The 21,129-nt window shown below is 43.4% G+C and overlaps 1 protein-coding gene across 2 annotated transcripts in view; it reads right to left on the reverse strand.

Moving 5' to 3' along the window:
• Positions 1–21,129, reverse strand: part of ARL15 (ARF like GTPase 15) — a 510,715-nt gene that overhangs the window by 477,838 nt on the left and 11,748 nt on the right. The gene's annotated exons all lie outside the window — the stretch shown is intronic.

Below are 21,129 nucleotides of genomic sequence, written 5' to 3' on the forward strand. Positions count from 1 at the left end.
TCCATTTGTCAGGGAGCAAGCACGATGGTCAAATTATAAAGCCTACTCTGCCTCCACACGCTTGCAGATAAAAAGGCCCATAAGCAAGATAACCACAGCTGATTAAATTAGCAGGCTGTCCATCCTCAGCCTTGCCAACAGTCATGTTAGGGCCCAGCAGGAAGAGCTAGGTTAAGCTAAACCAATCATTGTTACTCTCCAAAATATGAGTGGAAAAGTACTGTGAAAATAAAGCAGTTAGCAGTAGGAAGTGAAGCTGAGAGAACACAAAAAACAAAGGTATTAAGTAACTTCATGACCATGAAGAATCAAAGGAACCTAAATGAATGAGCAAGCCAAAATTATGAATAAAGGAAACTATACAAAAAAGATACACAAAGCAAAGGAAAAGAATATCCCTGGAGGTAAAGTCAAGAGAAGTGGACCCAGAGAGAGAGGTATGGCTAAATGTAGTTGCAGAGAAGTCTGTATCCGAGGGAAAAAATGATATATTCTCCAGGTTCCTTTGCAGACAGGTATAGCAATGTAACAAAGTTCTGGTCAATTAAATATAATCAGAAAGTCCCAAAAGTCTTTTATGAGGGAGCTACACTCTTCTGCCCTTTCTCCGTCCTGCTGCCTAGAATACAGTAGTGATGGCAGGAGCTGTGGCAGCAGTTTTGAACCATAAGCTTAGAGTCCACACACAGTGGACAGAAGCATCTTGGGGACCTAATGACTTCTGGACTTACCTGCTTGAGAAAAATATAATAATAAACATTTATCTTGTCAAAGCCACTATTTTCCATATAAGGGTTATTTTCAAATATCTTTTGATACTGATTTCTAACAATTCCACAGTGATAAACAGAACAGATTGTGTATGATTTCAATACCTTTAGACCAGGAAATTTTTACACCTCATTTCACATCCCTGGATATGTTCCAGTGTCTCCTGGTTTATAGTCTATGGGAGCCTGAATAGAATTTGTATGCTGCTGTTGTGTGAAAATTGTATAAATCTTAATTATGTTGAATTGGTCCATAGTGCTTTTCAGGTCTACTATATCCTTCTATTTTTCAGTCTATTCTATTAATTTTTGAGAGTCTGATACTGAAACTTCAACTAAAAATCTTAATTTATCTACTTAAAAGAAATTATATAGTAGAACTATATGTAACTTCATTCTGTATTTTCCAAGTTTCCAAAAAATGTGTTACCATACTGCCATAATTTAAAAAAAAAAGCCACTATTTTCCAAACAATTCAATCCTAATTTATACAGTGGCTGAGACAATGTCATCTTAACAAGAGGGATAGTCCCTTAAAACAGTTAAATGGGAGTGTGATGTGTTCTGATTTACAGTGGTATTATTATCCTCAGTTTAGAGATGGGGAAACAGATACCAGCTAGTAATGTGACAGAACCTGGATTTGAACCCAAATCTTCTAGACTTTTAATTATACTTTTTAATCATTAAGAACAAATGAATGCAAATGAAGTCAAGCAAATTGTAAAGCAGGTGCACAAGTATTTTGTGGTTCAACAAATATTCTGACTGACAGTAAAATTCCATGATGTAGGCAATGTCTCTAACCTACTACAAATATTTCTGTCAAGTTCCTGGGACCTTCTAGCCTATCTAGGCAGAAAAGGCTTTACCCAGCACAAGTATTCTTTCTTTTGGGATAAGGATATATTTTAATGAATTAATTCATTTTAATTGGAGGATAATTACTTCACAATATTGTGGTGGTTTTTTGCCAAACATCAACATGAATCAGCCACGGGTGCACATGTGTCCCTCCATCCTGAACTCCCCTCACACTTCCCTCCCCACCCCATCCCCTGGGTTGTCCCAGAGCACCTGCTTTGAGTGCTCTGTTTCATGCACTGAACTTGTACTGGTCGTCTATTTTACTTACGGTAATAGACATGTTTCAGTATTACTCTCTCAAATCATCCCACCCTCACCTTCTCCCACACAGTCCAAAAGTCTATTATTTACATCTGTGTCTCTTTTACTGCCTTGCATATAGGATCACTGTTACCGTCTTTCTAAATTCCATATATATGCATTAATATACAGTATGAGAACAGAGAACTTCCAGATGTCCAAGCTGGATTTAGAGAAGGCAGAGGAACCAGAGATCAAACTGCCAACATCTGTCGGATCACAGAAAAAGCGAGAGGTCCAGAAAAACATCTACTTCTGCTTTACTGACTACGCCAAAGCTTTTGACTGTGTGGATCACAACAATTTGTGTTGTGGAAAATTCTTTAAGAGATGGGAATACCAGAACACCCTACCTGGCTCCTGAGAAATCTGTATGCAGGTCAAGAAGCAACAGTTAGAACTGGACATGAACAATGGACTAGCTCCAAACAGGTAGAGGAGTACGTCAAGGCTGTATATTGTCACCCTGCTATTTAACTTCTATGCAGAGTACATCATGAGGAACGCTGGGCTGGAAGACGCACAAGCTGGAATCAAGACTGTCAGGAGAAATGTCAGTAACCTCAGATATGCAGATGACACCACCCTATGGCAGAAAGCAAAGAAGAACCAAAGAGCCTCTTGATGAAAGTGAAAGAGGAGAATGAAAAAGTTGGCTTAATGCTCAACATTCAAAAAACTAAAATAGATCATGGCATCCGGTTCCATCACTTCATGGCAAATAGATGGGGGAACAATGGAAATAATGAGACTTTATTTTCTTAGGCTCCAAAATCACTGCAGATGGTGACTGTAGCCATCAAATTAAAAGACGCTTGTTCCTTGGAAGAAAAGTTATGACCAACCTAGATAGCATATCAAAAAGCAGAGATATTGCTTTGCCGACAAAGGTCCATCTAGTCAAAGCTATGATTTTTCCAATAGTCCTGTATGGATGTGAGAATTGGGCCACAGAGAAAGCTAAGCGCTGAAGAATTGATGCTTTTGAACTGTGGTATTGGGGAAGACTCTTAAGAGTCCCTTGGACTTCTAAGAGATCCAACCAGTCCATCCTAAAGGAAATCAGTCCTGAATATTCATTGAAAGGATGATGCTGAAGCTGAAGCTCCAATACTGTGGCCACCTGATGCAAAGAACTGACTCACTAGAAAAGACCCTGATGCTGGGAAAAATTGAAGGCAGGAGGAGAAGGGGATGACAGAGGATGAAATGGGTTGGATGGCATCATTGACTCAATGGATATGAGTTTGAGCAAGCTCTCGAAGTTTGTGATGGGCAGGGAAGTCTGGCGTGCTAAGGTCCATGGCGTCGCAAAGAGTCGGACACGACTGAGTGACAACTGATACTGTATTGGTGTTTCTCTTTCTGACGTCATATAAAGTCTGTATAATAGACTCCAGTTTCATCCGCCTCATTAGAACTGACTCAAATGCATTCTTTTTCATAGCTGAGTAATATTCCATTGTGAATATGTAATATAACTTCCTTATCCATTTGTCTGCCAATGGACATTGAGGTTCCAGCAAAAGTATTCTACTCTAAGGACCTAGCAAAGGGGATCTGGGCACCAGAAACTGAACACAGGCACCAGCCCCTTCATGCTTGGCAGAAGTCTGCCAAAATTCTGATTGGTAAGGAGAGAGACAGACCTCTAAGAGTACAGAGGATTCTGGGAGACCACCAGTGTATTTTTTAAGGTGGTAAGAGGTCTTTCTCACTAACTTTAAGCAAAAGAATTTTCCATACATGTGACAACTCTAAGAGCTCAGCCTTAGCATTGCAACTTCCAGGCTCCTGATGCTACTAGGATGTTTCACTGCTCCCTATGGTAAGGGTAGGAGCCTTTTGAAAGGCTCAGGGACTTCTGATGGTCAAGATGACAGTATCAGTGTATCAGACATTAATCTCCCTCATTAAGTAAATATGTATCTGTACTGGGCATCTCCTTGGTGCCAGGCAGGGACCTCTGTGCTGAAAACTAAGCAATAGACAAGGCTCAGGAGGCTCACTCTAGTCAGGGGTGACAGGTAAAAGCAAAAATAAATCAAGGTAGATTATGATAGGTACTATGAAAAACAAAAGAATGTGCAGGGGACAGTGAATTGGGGGTATTACTAACTTTGAAACCAGATGTGGTAATTCTAACAACAAAATAAGGAATCTCAGAAAAACTTTCAGCAACTTAGCTTAGAAAATCCCTGGTATAAGCAAATGCAGTATTCTATCTTAAAAAGTCAGAGCACCTGACATTCAATTCAACAGTCTACAGGTATTAAGAAGCGACCAGGGAGTCATGAAGAGCACAGCTTTGGGTGTCAGACTTTCACAAATCAAATCCCAGACATACAACTTACTATTTGTGGGGCCCTGGGCAAGGTACTTAACTTCTATGCATCTTAATTTGTCATTGGTAAAGTGAGGATAACCGTAATACCTATTGTACAGGGTTCTATGAGGATTAAATGAGTTATAAGAGGAAACACAGGAAGTTTCAAATTGGTGTTTATTTTTTTTAATCGAGTGTCTACTGGGTTCCAGGCACACAAATTCCTCTGAGCATCTGCATTAAGGGGCCAAGGGCACTGGGGGCCCCAGGGATGCATTCTCCCATCAGCTCCTCTGCACACTCTGGATTCAGGCCTTATTTCATGCCCCTGGTGTCTCTTCCTGTTGCTTCCACATTCCAGAACTGTGACTTTTCACTGCAAACACTGAAAACCAGGATTCCAATCCTGAGATTCCCCAAAGAAAGAAATGTTCCAAAAGCAGAGGGCTCAGCTCCTAGCAGTTTACCCACACAAACCTGGCACCAGAGGCAAAAAGGAAACCTATTTATTTAGCTAGATCTCATATTAGTGTCCAGCCAGGCAACTGCCATCTATGTTTAAATCAAAGAGATTTTAGTCTACCTAATGTAAAAGTTTATTATTCAATTATCACATTTTAATATTCAATATTATTATTTCATGATATTGTTTTATAATGATCCAGTTTTTTATATTATATCCAGTTTTCAATGTATTGCCCACTAGACACTTAGGAGCATCACTGTGGAATTATGTAATTCTGTAATTACACTGTAATAATGTAGAATTATTAGGGAAATTATATATACATATATTTTTAGGGAAACTATAGTTTTTAATTCCTCCAAAACATGGACTTTTCCCTCTCTCACACTTCCTCCTTTACCTTCTCTCTCATTGCCTTCTGGATATAATCAAATAAATACAACTTTTTAGCACTGCCCTTCTGGTTAGAAAACCTCAGAAATTATCATTTCAATTCTGTCTTCGAACATTTTAAGCTTCTACCTTGAGTATGATGCAATATATTGTCAAATCTATACGTAAAATCCTCAAAATGTTTAAAAATAGTCAAGCCCTTTCACCAGGTCAATAGCGCCATATAACTTACAAAAATTGTACTGCCCGTAAAGAAACACTGGTTACAGGAGAATGTGTGGCCAAACTGTTTAAAGGATCAAAAAACCTTCTACTGGTGTATGACTTAGACAATCTAGACTTGCCCTCTGGTTTTTCTGACTAGAAAGGGAAGTGAGAGCTCTGAGTTTAGACCAACCTGGGTTCAAATCATTCAGGGTATAACCTTATAGAACTTACTGAGCCACCCTGAACTGCAAGAGCTGATCCTCAGGCAAGAAAAGAAAGACTACCACCAATACCACTAACCTTACTGGATTATGTAAGCAAGCTTCAAGGGCTTGGCAAAGACAAAGCAATGTCTCAAACTCACTGACACCCAGCCCAAGCCGCCCGCGTCTACCGCGGGGACATGGACGAGCTTCACCAACAGGTCCTCCTCCTGCCCTGTATACTGCAGGCTCCTTGCAGCAGCCAGAGCAAGATTTCAAAACACCAATCAGGTCCTTTCACCTCCTGCTTAACCACTGGTTAGTTAAAGAGTAATTTTAAATGGAACTCAACTTTGCTACCACAACCTCCCAGCCCTACAGAATCCTGTCCAGCTCCCCTCTGGGTCCCGGCCTCAGGATCAATTTCTTTGAGCCTCAGGATCAATTTCTACCTGATCCTCATATGAACTGCCATACCATTTTCACTTGCTGAAGACAAATGACCCCATTTGAAATGGTCAGGGAACTACTTAGGGTCTTCTGTGAAATCTCAAGGCTACCTGTGCCCAGCTTGGGCTTGCTGAGATCCCACTACTTTTGCTCCCTAAGGACCAGTCAACTTCTCTTTTCTTTTTCAAGGGGCACTACTTTTCCTAAGTCTTGTAGATTGTCTCCTTATCTCTATAGTCTGGCTGTTAAGTGGCACAAGCCCTCCTTCCTTTCCTTGCTGTTCACATCCTTGCTTCTCCAAAGGTGTGCACACGGCCCTTCTGATGCATGTCTTTTACTGTAATTTCTAAAGAGAACAGACATGTTAAACAGTCAGTTTAGACAGCAGCCTGTCTTACCGTGTTAAGTCCTCAACTCCATAAACATGAACTGACTCCATTTATTTAGATATTCCTTATCTTCTCTCAACAATATTTTGTAGCTTTCAGCAGACAAGTTTATTCTCAAGTGTTTTCTTTTTTGGTGATGTTGTTAATGGAATTATTTTCTTAATTTTTGGATTGTCTGCCTTAGTATATAGAGATACAATTGATTTTTAAAATATTGATCTTGCATTTTGCAGCCCTGTTAAAAGTGTTTACTAGTTCTGATAGTTGTTATGAATTCCTTAGTATTTTCTACTAAGGAGCATGTCATCTGTGAATAAAGTTTTACTTCTTAAAAAAATAAAAACAGATTTAAAAATAAAGAGAATAGACAGAGCTGGGGCAGTTGGCATAAAAATCTAATAAGGCAAGTCTGCACACTCAGAGCCCTTGTTTCTCTGATTGTATGAACAAGCAAGCCTTTTAAATTCCTACCCTTCACCTGGGAGGGCAGATTGATCCAAACTTCTCTTCACTCTCAAGCCAGAAGCTGGAATCACAAACAGGGTGAGGAGCCCACCCAAACCACTCCTTTTGAGAGAATCATTGGCATTTCTGCAGGCAGAGATCCTAGTCAGTCAAGTATTCCTTCAAGACGGTGAATAATTTCTAGTAAAAGCAAATGAAACCATACCTGTTGAAATGGTATGCAGCCAAATATAATGTGATTTAGAAGAAGGGCTATGATTATATTTTAAGTCACAGGAAGGGGGGAAAAAGACAGTTATTAGGATGCTGGGTATTTTACATTCTCATCTCATTCATTCCTCACAACTAGAGCAAGGCAGGTATTTCTAGATCTATCTATCAGATGGAAAACTGAGGACTACCAGTATGTGGCAAGTAAGTAGCTGAACTCAGATTTCCACCCACGTCTGATTCTAAACCTGTGGTTTTCAAGTCTGGTCCCCAGAGAGGATTCCAAAGAGGAAGCTAGATATTCAAGAATTTATTTATTTATTTTTTTAGTTAGTTTTTGTTATCTTAGAGACTGAAATGAAAAAATACATACTCAAATGTACAGTACATTAAATTTTAACACACCAGAAAACATCCCACACATTAACTAGTGCTGCCAGAGTGATCTTCTTTTGGCCCGGGCAGTGAGGGTTGGGACAGGGGGCTAAAATAAAACCTATATTCTGCCTTCTGGTTGAAGAATAATTTAGAATTGAGCTCCAGTACTTCGGCCACCTGATACAAAGAGCCGACTCATTAGAAAAGACCCTGATGCTGGGAAAGATTGAAGGCAGGAGAAAGGGATGACAGAGGATGGGATGGCTGGATGACACCACTGACTCAATCAACTGACATTAGTTTGAGCAAGCTCCAAGAGATAGAGAAGGATAGGGAAGCCTGGCATGCTGCAGTCCATGGGGTTGCAAACAGTTGGACACAACTGAGCGACTGAACAACAACAAAATTTTAAAATCGGTAACATTTACAACTATGATTCTATTAGAATCTTGCTTTTCCTTAACATCACACAAAAAAACAAACTGCATAACTGAATGAACTCGAAGATGAACCTTCAGTTCTCATCCATCTAAATGAATCAAAACAAAATGGATCTGAATCTACGTTCAGTTCTGTTTATCAAAACAACATCATTGTCCTCACTGATAATATTTAATACGTATATTAAACACGTAAGTAAATACCAGAGCATAATTTGTAAAACTTGAGTATAAAATATCACATCTGTCCTGTATATCTGAGTTCTGCAGAAAATTGGTTGGGAAAAAAAGAATTCCAACAATTAAATGAAAAGACATTTGAAATCCACCTCTACACATCACAATGATTTCAAATAACTCATGGTAAAGTGAGGAGAGATTGCTTGATATACTAGGTCCAACTGATAAGTAGGCAGAGAGTTAAAAGGAACTCTGCTTCTACTTCATTTTTTATAACATAACGTCCCTGACAGGTGGGGAACAACTTCTACCTTGACACTTCCGATTCAAGGCAGATAAATAAATCTTTTAAGAAAGTGTCTCCTTACCCTGAACCAATACCTGCCTTCCTATAATTTTGACCATCTCATTGTAGTCTGCCTGGAGATTCAATACAGGATACTACCCTACATCCTTGTTATAACTGGAGCCACTGATCACACTCTCTCCTTCTTTAGAGATATTCCACAGGAACAAAAATCTAAACTCTGATGTCAATGAAAAATAAAATGAAATACTGCCTCTCTTCAAGGAGACAAATCCTACTTAACCAGTCCAGAGGCTGGCAAACTGCAATCCATGGGCCCAATCTAGCCCACTGCCCATTTTCGCTAATACAGCTTTCTTGTAACACACTCACATCCATCTATGTGTTACCTATGGCTGCTTTTGTGCAACAATGGCAGAGGTGAGTAGCTGAGCCAGAGACCTTATGGCCTGCAGAATCTAAAATATGTCCTAGCTAGCCCTTTACAGAAAAAGTTTGTCCACTGTGATCCAACCCATCCATCATCCAGTGTTTTCTCACAAGCAAAGAACTATGTTACATTCACTGTTACAGGCTATAGTGCAATCACTGAAAGATTTATCCCTGTAGTATATATGATGCCCAAGTACCTACCAAATTAAGCATTTCTCAGTAAGTATTTGTGGAACAGCTTCTGGGCTGCCTATGCTATGGTTTTTCCAGTAGTCATGTATGGATGTGAGAGTTGGACTACAAAGAAAGCTGAGTGCCGAAGAATTGCTGCTTTTGAACTGTGGTGTTGGGTAAGACTCTTGAGGGTCCCTTGGACTTCTAGGAGATCCAACCAGTCCAACCTAAAGGAAACCAGTCCTGAATATTCATTGGAAGGACTGATGCTGAAGCTGAAACTCCAATTCTTCGGCCACCTGATGTGAATAATTGACTCACTGGAAAAGACCCTAATGCTGGGAAAGATTGAAGACAAGAGGAGAAGGGGACGACAGAGGATGAGATGGCTGGATGGCATCACTGACTCTATGGACAAGAGTTTGAGTAAGCTCCGGGAGTTGGTAATGGACAGGGAGGCCTGGCATGTTGCAGTCCACGGAGTCGCAGAGTCGGACACAACTGAGCAACTGAACTGAACTATGCAGGGCAGATCTAGCCCAGGGTTTGGGCTGCAGCACCAACCTCAGATAACTGTGCCTCCATCCCTACTGCTGCCCTGTGTGTGGCCCATCAGTACCTGCCACCTCCCTGGAGCTGGCCAAGGGGTTCCTGCTGGACGGATTCCCTGCCTACCTGGGCTTCCATGCTACATGCTGCTGAGGATGGTGGGCTCACCTTCTGGGCGCTACATGTTGCCACACTCCGCCTTCTGGCTCTTGGCTGCAGAATAGCCTTGAATGGTCTCTGAATGGGCTTCCCTCGTAGCTCAGTTAGTAAAGAATTCTCCTGCAATGCAGGAGACCCAGGAATCTCTGCTGGAGTCCATTATGCAATCCTATCTGGCTCATTAAAAATCAGATCGGATTCCTAAAACATATTTTTCTCCTGTCATTATTCTGCTTAAACCTTCAGGGGCTTCCATGGTTCTCAAGAAAAATCCCTGGAATCCAAAGGTCTCCTTAATCTCAGTTCAATTCAGTTGCTCAGTCCTGTCTGACTGTTTGCAACACCAGGGACTACAGCAAGCCAGGCTTTCCTGTCCATCACCAACTCCTAGAGTTTACTCAAATTCACGTCCACAGAGTTGGTGATGCCATCCAACCATCTCATCCTCTGTCATCCCCTTCTCCTCCTGCCTTCAATCTTTCCCAGCATAAAGGTCTTTTCCAATGAGTCAGCTCTTCACATCAGGTGGCCAAAGTACTGGAGCTTCAGCTTCAGCCTCAGTCCTTCCAATGAATAATCAGGACTGATTTCATTTAGGATGGACTGGTTGGATCTCCTAGAAGTCCAAGGGACTCTCAAGAGTCTTCCCCAACACCACAGTTCAAAAGCATCAACTCTTCGGTGCTCAGCTTTCTCTGCGGTCCAACTCTCACATCCATACATGACTACTGGAAAAACCATAGCTTTGACTAGACAGACCTTTGTCGACAAAGTAATCTCTCTGCTTTTTAATATGCTCTCCAGGTTGGTCATAACTTTCCTTCCAAGGAGCAAGCGTCTTTTAATTTCATGGCTGCAGTCACCATCTGCAATGATTTTGGACCCCCCAAAAATAAAGTCTCTCACTGTTTCCATTGTTTCCCCATCTATTTGCCATTAAGTGATGGGACTGGATGCTATGATCTTCGTTTTCCGAATGTTGAGTTTTAAGCCAACTTTTCCACTTTCCTCTTTCACTTTCATCAAGAGGCTCTTTAGTTCTTTGCTTTCTGCCATAAGGGTGGTGTCATCTGCATATCTGAAGTTATTGATTTTTCTCCCAGCAATCTTGATTCCAGCTTGTGCATCATCCAGCCCAGCATTTCTCATGATGTACTCTGCATATAAGTTAAACAAGCAGGGTGACAACATACAACGTTGATGTACTTCTTTTCCTATTTGGAACCAGTCTGTTTTTCCATGTCCAGTTCTAACTGTTGCCCATTGACCTGCATATAGATTTCTCAGGAGGCAGGTCAAGTGATCTCTTCTCTTGAAGAATTTTCCACAGTTTGCTGTGATCCACACAGGCAAAGGCTTTGACATAGTCAATGAAGCAGATGTTTTTCTGTAACTTTCTTGCTTTTTTGATGATCCAACAGATGTTGGCAATTTGATCTCTGGTTCCTCTGCCTTTTCTAAATCCAGCTTGAACATCTGGAAGTTCACAGTTCACGTACTGTTAGAGGCTGGCTTGGAGAATTTTGAGCATTACTTTGCTTGCGTGTGAGATGAGTGGAATTGTGTGGTAGTTTGAACATTCTCTGGCATTGCCTTTCTTTGGGACTGGACTGAAACCTGACCTTTTCCAGTCCTGTGGTCACTTCTCCCTTAATCTAGCCCCACCCTTCTGTCTGTCCTGTTATCTCCACCACACCCAACAGAATCCTCCCTTCTGGCCAGGCCAGCACCCCCTGGTCCTGGGACCAACAGAACTCTATCCAGTTGCTGTGTCCACATTGTTCTCCACATGGAGAGCCCCACACAATCTGCCCCTTTCTCTGTATCTGTCTAAATATCGCCTTGCTAAGCTCAGCCCAAGTACTTCCTTCTCCTGCTCACATTTGTCACCTTTTATCTGTATCAAGAACGGCAAATAGGTTTCACTATATATACCAGGCCCAGACAACGGAAAATACACTGCATGGAGAATTCTGAGCCTTCATCCCTGCTCAGAGGGAAAGGGTTCTGTGATCAACAGTGGTTTCTGCCAAAGGCACCAGGGGGAGAAGTGACAAGATATCTGCTACATATCTTTTCCACCTTCTGGCTGCCGGCTGGAGCTGCCTAGGCTGTACAGGAGCTGCCCTCACTGGCCCCATTGCTCCTCACCGACACTGTCAAGCGTCCCAACCGCTGGCCCTATTGCACCCTCCTGGCCATTTTTCTCGTCCACTATATGCAGTGGGCCTTGACTAGTCTGTGTCTGAACCAAGGAGGAAAGTCTGCGCCTTTTTACGCCTTTCTGTTGGCATCTGTGTTCTTCATCTGTAACGGCTACCTGCAGAGTACACACCTGAGCCAGTAGGCAGATGAGTGGTTCACTGACCCCTGATTTCTAACACGTCTTGTCTTGTGGTTGATGTGCTTAGTTACTCAGGAGTGTTCGACTCTTTGAGATCCCATGGACTGTAGCCTGCCAGGCTCCTCTGTCCATGGGGATGCTCCAGGCAAGAATCCTGGAGTGGGTTGCCATGCCCTCCTCCAAGGGATCCTCTCAACCCAGGGATCAAACCCAGGTCTCCTACATTGCATGCAGGTACATTCTTTATCGTCTGAGCCAGCAGGGAAGCCCAGTGGCTTGTGGTTGATACCATACTGATAAACACCCATTCAGATCTTGTTCTAAGGAACTTCTGGAAACCAGACCAGGAGAGACTGGATATAAAACAATGAGACGGGGCTCATTTGAATACATCATTGCAGTCAACTCTGGACTTGTCGACAGTGCCACTACACCCTCGCCAGCTGGTCCATCCAAGGCTGGGTTTGGCTCTGTTCACTTTCTTAGTCCTGTTCACCAGAGCTCAGCAGCATCACCAGTGGTATCATAAGAAATCTGAAGATCATCCAAAATACAGAAAAATTATGACTCTGTTTTTAAGTTTATTGTCAATGGAATTATCTTCAACTTGAAGCTTTTTGATGATGCCTCTCTTGGCATTATATAAATAAATGTATATCTCTGTAATTTTTCTGCTCCTTCATCCTCTTCAAGATTTGCTCCAAGAGTTCTTTTCCCCTAGCAAATTTGTAAGCTACCTAATAACAGTCTAATCAAACTGAAATTGCAGGTTAAAGTATGACGCTGCATACCAGGTCAGGAATCTGGAACTCTGTAATTGTGGCTGACCCTCTGCTGATTTGAGGTTTGCCTCTGTAGACCAAAACATCTCTCTACACCTTACAAATCCCCCAACAGCAATGGGTTTGAGGTCAAAGGTGATGTCACCCCCTCCCCAGCCCACGAACGTGTGTTCCATCTTTGTGCCTCTCATCCCATAGATGGGAGAGGCCTGGGTACCCACAGCTTCTCACTGTCGGGTCTTAGGCAGAGAAGTTGGGTATAGAGAAAGGAGGGGCCCAGCGGAGGCTGGTGCAAAAGACCGCTAGCACCTTCTGCAGCCTGGCCCACCAGGCGACTTCACTGGCAGGGCAGGGCACTGGGAGCGTACCTGAGGAGCAAGCTGCTGTGTCCCCCACAAGTGACTTGTTGGAGGCTCTCAGCTGGGAGCTCAAAGGTGCCACAGGGGAGCCCTCCCATCTTAGATCACTCACCATGAGCCATCATGTATCCCTGGCCTGGGATGGTTTCTCTTCCTCCTTCTAGGTAGAGTTAGAAAAAAATTTAAGTTCCTCTCAATATTGCAAAGCTGTAACTTGAAGCAGAATTTCTTATTTTAGATGCACTCAAAAACTCCATGGAGACAAATGGCAGTAATAAAATGTACTTCTTATTACCAGATATGTAAAACAAAATCTCCTCACTAGAAGGCTGCTGAATCTCCTGGCCCCTCTGTGGAAATCTAACAAACACATGGTAGAACCCCCTCCTCTCCTGGGCCAGCACTGCCTCCAGGTGGGAACGGAAAGGCGAAGTGGAGACAGCCCACGTTCTCCAACGACGCTTGGCGGCAGAGGCTTCAGGACATCGTGTCCCGGACATTCTCCTGCTGCCACCTCTGTGCAGGAGGCAGGTTCTCCTGGCCCCCTACACCTGAGGCCCCTCATAGTTCCCTCCGTCCTTCTCCTGCCTCACTTTCCTAAACAAGGGTTCCTTCCCCACAAGTTTTCATGCAGAAATTGTTTTCTCCGTGTTACAGTTTTTAGAGTCTCTTAAGGTTTTAATTACACAGAAAACCTTCCCTGATGTTTAACAAAAAATGGAACACTTTGCGGGAAAACTTTATGAGCAAATAAACTTTGGCACTTTTTCTGACTAATAACTTGAAACCATAAAATAATAAATATTTAGGATCTCCTCTGAAAACTAAAAAATCTAAGCAAGTCCTGACTGATTTAGGCCACTGGGTTCTAGAAGGCATATGGCCAGAAAGATACTTGTCTGTGAGTCAGAGATGTTCACTGTGAGTTTTACTTCTGTTAGTGCTTTATTTTTGAGTGACCAAAAGTCTGGGTTAATTCAGGATTTGATGCACGGTTGCTACTTCATGGCGTGCACTGGATGGCTGACAGGAAGAGAGCTTGATCTATCTTGTCTGCCAGTCTTCTATTTGCTAAAAACTGTAACGTAGCAAATTATGATCAATTTGTTATTGTGATAATTATAATAATCAAGGATATTAATAAAATTACTGTTAAACGAATAAGCATTTGTGGCATGGGGAAAGTTAGATAGGGAGAGGAAAGAGAAGATGGGGAAGGGGTTGGGGAGGGTAGAAACAGGGCTTTACTTTTCTCAAAACTAATCTGGGCATATGTCCTTCACAGAATTATTTTAAAAGCTAGCAGATCCCTATTCTACCGTAATGAGGTATTTGAATACAGGGCTGCACATCTGAATTAAAATTGAGGACCAAAAGTCACTATGTTTCATTTCAAGCAAATCAATAGTGACTGAAATGTTGTTTAGGAAAGAAAAGTTCTTGCTAATTTTGAAAATCCAAGAAAATGCTACCCACCCCTTTTTTAACTGAAATTTCTTTATTTTGATTTAATCTACACAGAGACTTTCTAAATTGAAGTATAGCTAATATACAATATTATGTAAGTTACAGGTATACAATAAAATGATTCACAAATTTCAAAAATTATACTCCATTTACATTATTATAAAATAAAGGCTAAACTTACCAAGTTGCACAATATATGCTTGCAGCTTATACACAATAGTTTGTAACTCTTACTCCCCTACGATCATGCCCCTCCCTCCTTCCCTCTTCCCACTGGGAACCACTAATTTGTTCTTTATATCTGCACACATATTCACCTTTAAAAGAATATTCATTTGCTATTGCTACTGTTGTTTTAAAATCACTCACACAATAACATAAAAACTGCAGAAAAACTGCAGCCTGAGTCCACAAAAATGACAGAGATCAGCTCCTCTTCAGTCTCATGAAGTAATCCTGCCCACAGCCCAGGATCAGCTCAAAGGGCCCTGAAAAAGTCAGGAAACCCAAAGGAAGCCCAGGAATGATCGAATAATCCTGTCATGATGACCCAGTCTTTAGAACACACATCTTAAACCCAATAAATCATGGGGAAAATCATGTTACACTAAGAAATATTACTGGTGAACACCAAGGATGTACAATATTTCTATGTAAAATAAAACAGAGAGGAAGAGAACTTCAAACATCACAAGAGGTTTTATACATCCAGCACAGTAATGTGAAAAAAAAAAAAGCACATTCAGGAAACATTTAAAATGACAACATTATCCAATAAATCAGCCCAGTGCTCTGCTGTCTGTAACATGCTGCCTCTCAGGAAACACTCGGAAGAAAAGTTCTCAAAAGCAGAAATTTGACTCTCAACCTGTTTGAGACAAAAGAGAAGTTGAGAGTTCCAAGCAACAGTGCAGTCTACAGTAGGACCTCAGAAAACTTGCCCCTTTAAAGTGAGTTGACTCACTTGGCCACACTTATGTAACAGCAGAACCAGCCTGTGGGCCACCCTCTGCCATGCCAGGACCTTTCACCCCTACAAATGAGAAACAGCTGCCACTTAACCCATCAATAAGCAGCTGCAATATTTTCCCCCCCTAAACCTCCTACAAATACAGTACAGAGAGTCAGACCAGAACAACTCACTGGAGTTAAGGAAGTGGAAAGACCTTCCCAGAATATCTGTCCATCCCTCTTATCTGGGAGTAGGATGTGCCCCCTCCTCCTGGCAGCCAGATTTTGCCATGTGACCTGAAGCCCTGGCTATATTTAATTGGATTGAATTGGACCCAGAGCCAAGCTGAACCAACCCGATTCTCTCCTTCTGGAAATCTGATACTGAGTTATAAGAAACTAGATAGTCTGGTTTGGAGGGTCTTACATTGGTTTTTTGCCCCCTGGGAACACTGACAATATCTGGAGACATTCTGATGTCATGGCTGGGGTGTGGGGGAGAGGTTGGTGTTGCCAGCAACTAGGGCATAGAGGCCAGGGATGCAGCTAAACATGCTCCAGTGCACAGAACCACCCCCAACACAAAGAATCAGCAGCTGCAATATTTTTAACCTACTCTGCACTACGTTTATTAGGTAGGGGCAGAAATATTTTTGAAAAGCTGGTATCAGAAAAAGGAATAGAATAAGAATGGGATCTTTTTGGTGACAATAGTATCTTAAGTTCTTGTTTTATGTAGAAAGTTCCAATCCAGTAACAGCAAATACTTTTATCATGCTCATGGTACGAGGCTCTCTACTGAATGCTTTCATATTAATGTATTTTAACTCAACTCTGAGTGGTAGGTAGTAGTAAGCCCATTTCGTATATGAGAAACTGAGGCACGGAGGCCACACAGTAGGTAAGTGACAGAGTTAGAATGCAAATGTAGGGGGTCTGACTCCAAGATCAGTGCCCTTAAATATTACTCTGTGCAGCTTCTCAGCCTAACCACTGACTTAGTAGCCGTCTTGTGTACCTATGTCAGGCTCTGGGGACACAAAGAAGCCCACAACCCAGCCCTGCACTGTGACACACTGTGTTCTGTCCAGTAACAGAGAACCAAGGCAAGGCTGTAGCTAGCACATCAGCACCTCTCTGCCAGTGTGCAGTGGGGACCTTGGCAAGCTGGCTGGGGGCTGGATCTCAGGCATGCTTGCCCCCTTGGTTGGGCACCTCTGTGTAGTGTCCAGGGAGCTTGGGGAGCCTCAATTCAGGCTTGTCAGTGGAAGACTGCAAAAAAGAAGACTTAGAGTAGAGTGAGAGGGAAAAATGAACTTTCCAACCAGAAGTTATCTGTGCAACACTACACTCTGTGGTCACTTCAGACAGAAGCCAGGCTCGCACAGTCTTCGCAGCTTTACTAACAATTCATCCAGATTGTCTGGACAGGAAGTTGCTCTGACAAACCAGCCCTAAGCAAGCTGCCTTCACAAAACCAAGAAGCTGCCTGAGACTGACCAGCTTTTGGTCTACAGGAAAGATCTGGGCCATCCTCAGCTTCTGGACTCAGCACATTCGACCCCCAGTGCTCTGCCTTGGGAGCCTGGTATGGGAAGGTTTGAAGGACCTAAACCACACGCCACCTCCTAGGAGATACAGCCCATCAGAGAGTCAGATGCTGACAGACTCCCTTAAAACAGCCCTGTCCCCTCTCTCACCAGGGACCAAGGATCCTTTGGAAGCACCACTGCTCTTAGCAGAAGAATAGACGGAGGGTCTTGGGAATCAAGTAACGGAGCTATCTGTGTATCTGAACAAGGACGCCCTCCTTGCAGCACAACCAACTTAGGCCCACTTTCTCCCACCCACCTGACCCGGGGGCTGCTACATCAAATTATTCTGGGAAAACATCCACCTGATTCCACCATCTTCCATGCTACAGTTATTCTTACCCCACACTCTGCAGAGAATCTGTGCCTCCTCTCCAGCAATTCAACCTCTCACAAGTCCAGTCCCTCTCCAGCCTCTCCACAGAGCCCTCCTGACAAGGTGGTGTTGGTACAGGGGGTGGTTCAGGGGGCGGTGGTAGAAGTCGGGATGGTGGGGTAGTTAATATGCATTAATTATGCAGTATTGGTTAAAAGAGAGGGCTTCCTGGGTTCCAAGCTTAACTCTGCCACTTCCTAGCTGTATTTCCTTCAACAAGTTGCTTAACCTTTCCATGTCTCAGTTTTAACATCTGAAAAATAGAGATGACACCCACCTCACAGGGCCCTTAGAAAGTGCCTGCCAATATATAACACTGTGAAGCGGTTTTCCGTGTTGGAGCTAGGACAACAGTAAGGGGGGGGGGGGCGCGGTGACAGAGAACGAGGTGTCAGGCGCTGTTCTAGAGTACTTCTGCTATTTTAGTTAATCCTCACAACCAACAAGAGGTAGTTACTCTTACTATCCCACTTTACAGAGGAGGAAAATGAGACAATGAGAAGTTAAGCAACTTGCCAAATCTACAGCAGTGGAGCCAGGCAGTAAATTCAGCTCAGAATCTGCCATACTCAACAATGAAACAAAAACTCCTCTACACTCACAAAGGCTTCCTAAGTGTCCCCTATGGCCTCACTCAGTCCCTGGAGGTCACCCTGGAGGATCTCCAGAGCCCTTCTTCTCCCCTACTCCTTTCAAGACTCAGGGCAATGAGCTCTAACATCTAGTGCTGTCCGCCTTTCCTCGTCAAGGACATGGGCCAACCTTCCCCTCTTTCACGGAGGATTTCTGAATCCGCTCCAGCCCGAGTCCTATCGACCTTGTCAACCACAAGGGGGCGCTATCCAGCACCTTGGGTACATTTCCTCTTCTGCTTCCTAAGCTTTCCCAAGGCCAACCACAGTCACACATTGGCGCCTTCTCTCCAAAAACTACTCTGTGTCTGCAGTCTTAAACTCATAAACCCTACTGTCTCCCGCAATGAGTTTTCTCTCTGTTTTCTGAACAGTTATTCCAAATACCACCTATTGTTCAGTCCCATCAGCACCACCCATCCTTGAATTCTCTACTCACCCTTCCTTCCTTTCCACTAACTCGGAGCTCACAGCGGTCTAGCACTTCTACCAACCTCTTGCCCGGGTCCTAAATTTCCTCTATTCCATCATCCACCCAGTAACTCACCCTTGAAAAAGCCCAACTTTTATCAATCTAACTGTCCACCTTCTTGAAACCTTCCTTTCCAGACAAAGTCTGGAAGAGAAAAAAACAAAAGTACCACAGACATCAGATTTTTGTCACTGTTGGGCCATGGTCTCCGATGACTTCCACAGTGCACCACAACCAATGCATCTGCGTCCTGGTCATCACTGCCCTGGTCTTTCATTGCAGCTACTTCAGCTGCAACCCCTAGCAACCATATTTCAGTCACACTCAGAAAGACGACCTCACGTTCCACTTCATCGGCATTTAACCATCTCAAGTTCAGCCCCCTTTAGAAAGGAAAGCAGTCCCTCAATGTCCCTAGTCGCTTTCCAGTTCCAGCCCGAGCCTTCTTCTCATCCACGGTGAAATTTCCAGACAGCCTTGACTGCGGCGGTGTCATTTCCTCACTTCCCACTGGGCCTCTGAGAGCCTCTGGCCAAGGTCACCGTGCAGCCATTATCTTCCGTGATCTCTGGGCCACAGGAAACACATTTGGCTACTTCCTCCTCCTGGAAAGTCTCCCTTCTTAACCTGTGGGACACGACACTCTGCAGGTTTTCTCCCAAGCTCGCAGCTCTCTTTCTCTCTCAAGATTCCTTTCCTTTTGCTGATCCCACGAAAACCGTGTGCCTAATATGTACTGGCCCTGAGAGGGACACTAGACTATCTCGGGGTCTCCCTTCCATACTGAGCACAACCCTCCCTGGGTGAGCTCAGATGTGGCCATTGCTTCAGTTACCATCTAAACGGTTAAGGATGTGCGGTGAGACATTAGTAAGACCTGGGTTCATATTCTGGCTCCATCACATTGCAGGCGTGACATAATTTCTCTAAGTCTCAGTTTCTAATCTCTAAAAGGATAAAAGCAATAAATCATGCATGAAAAATACTTAGCACTGTGCCTCACAATGATAATTTAATAATACAGTTACACACACATATATATGCTAGTGGTAAAAAATCTGCCTGCCTATATAGGAGACGCAAGAGATGCAGGTTTGATCCCTGGGTCAGGAAGATCCCCTGGAGTATGAAATGGCAACCCACTCCAGTATTTTTGCCTGGAAAATCACACAGACAGAGGAGTCTGGTGGGCCACACAATTCATGGGGTCGCAAAGAGTTGGACATGACTGAGCGTGCACACACACACACACAGCAAGTAACAAAAATGTTACATACTGCTTTTAACTCATCCAAAGCTCACCTCTGAGCTCCCACATAATTCAGATTCTTACACTGAATCTCAATTTGGACTTCCCACAAGCAGTACAAACTCTGAACTCAAAGTCTTCACTTGCCTCTCCATGTGCTACTCCTTCAAGTGTCACCTACCACAGTACATGACTCGCTTTGCCTCCATGATGTCTACGGTGGTTCTAAAACATGCCCATAAATCCTCTGACTTCCTGCCACTGAGAGGTGGTGCCTGTCTCCTGCCCTGGTGACTGCCTTGATGAACAAGTGCCAGATGAGTGATGCTGCACGACTGCTGAGACCAGGTTATAAAGACAGTAGCTTCCACCAGTTTCTCCTGATACATGTACTCTGAGCCTTCAACCTGGAGGTAAGCAGTGCGGCTCCCTGAGGCCTCCTGTAGAAAGATACATGAAGAGACATGCCCCAGGAGTCCACACTTTCCAAGCCCCCAGATTTGCATGTTGCCAGACCAGCGTTCGAAGAAGTCCTGAGATGCGTCCAGCCACCATCCGATGGTAACTTAATAAGGAATCCTGAGCAAGAGCAGCCTAATTGAATCCAATTCACCTCCAGATTCATGAGTTTTAAAAAATGACTGTTATTAAGCCACTGTCTTAAGGTGGTTTGTTACTCAGTAATGGATAACCAGAACAATGCTCAAATCAAAAACCTGAAAATTGTCCCTAAAATCCCCTTTGTTCTCATCTTCTACAGTCAATGACAAAATCCTGGCAATTCACAGATGTTACCTAAATCCATCTACGTTTCCGCATCCTTCCTGCCTCTATCTGACTGTGAATACCATCATCTCACTCCTGAATCAGGATAGCGTCTTCCAAACTGGGCTTCTTCCTCCCATCCGCTACCCTTTCCAGTGCTCGTCCACACTGCAGCCTGACGCAACCGTGTCACCCTAGGCAAACTTTAAAGGTTCCCACGATGTGACCCTAGGTGGACTCTGCAGCAAAGGGGACCCAACTGTTCCTGACTCTGCTCCAGCCACACTGAGCCCTGGGAGTTCCTTAAAGCGATGGGGTTACTTACCCCCAAGTCCCTGTACATGCTGTTCCTTCTGCCTGGCCCTGGCCCTGCCTGTCACTGGGCCAACACTCCTCAACTTCAATGTTGCAGATTAAAAATGACTCCTCCGAAAAGCTCTCTTTGGCCCTCAAGTCCAGGTTAAGACTCCGTTT

Source organism: Moschus berezovskii, chromosome 18 (genome assembly GCF_049115385.1).
Source record: "Moschus berezovskii isolate FMDL1 chromosome 18, NW_MosBer_1.0, whole genome shotgun sequence".
In the NCBI taxonomy this organism is placed as follows: Eukaryota; Metazoa; Chordata; class Mammalia; order Artiodactyla; family Moschidae; genus Moschus; species Moschus berezovskii.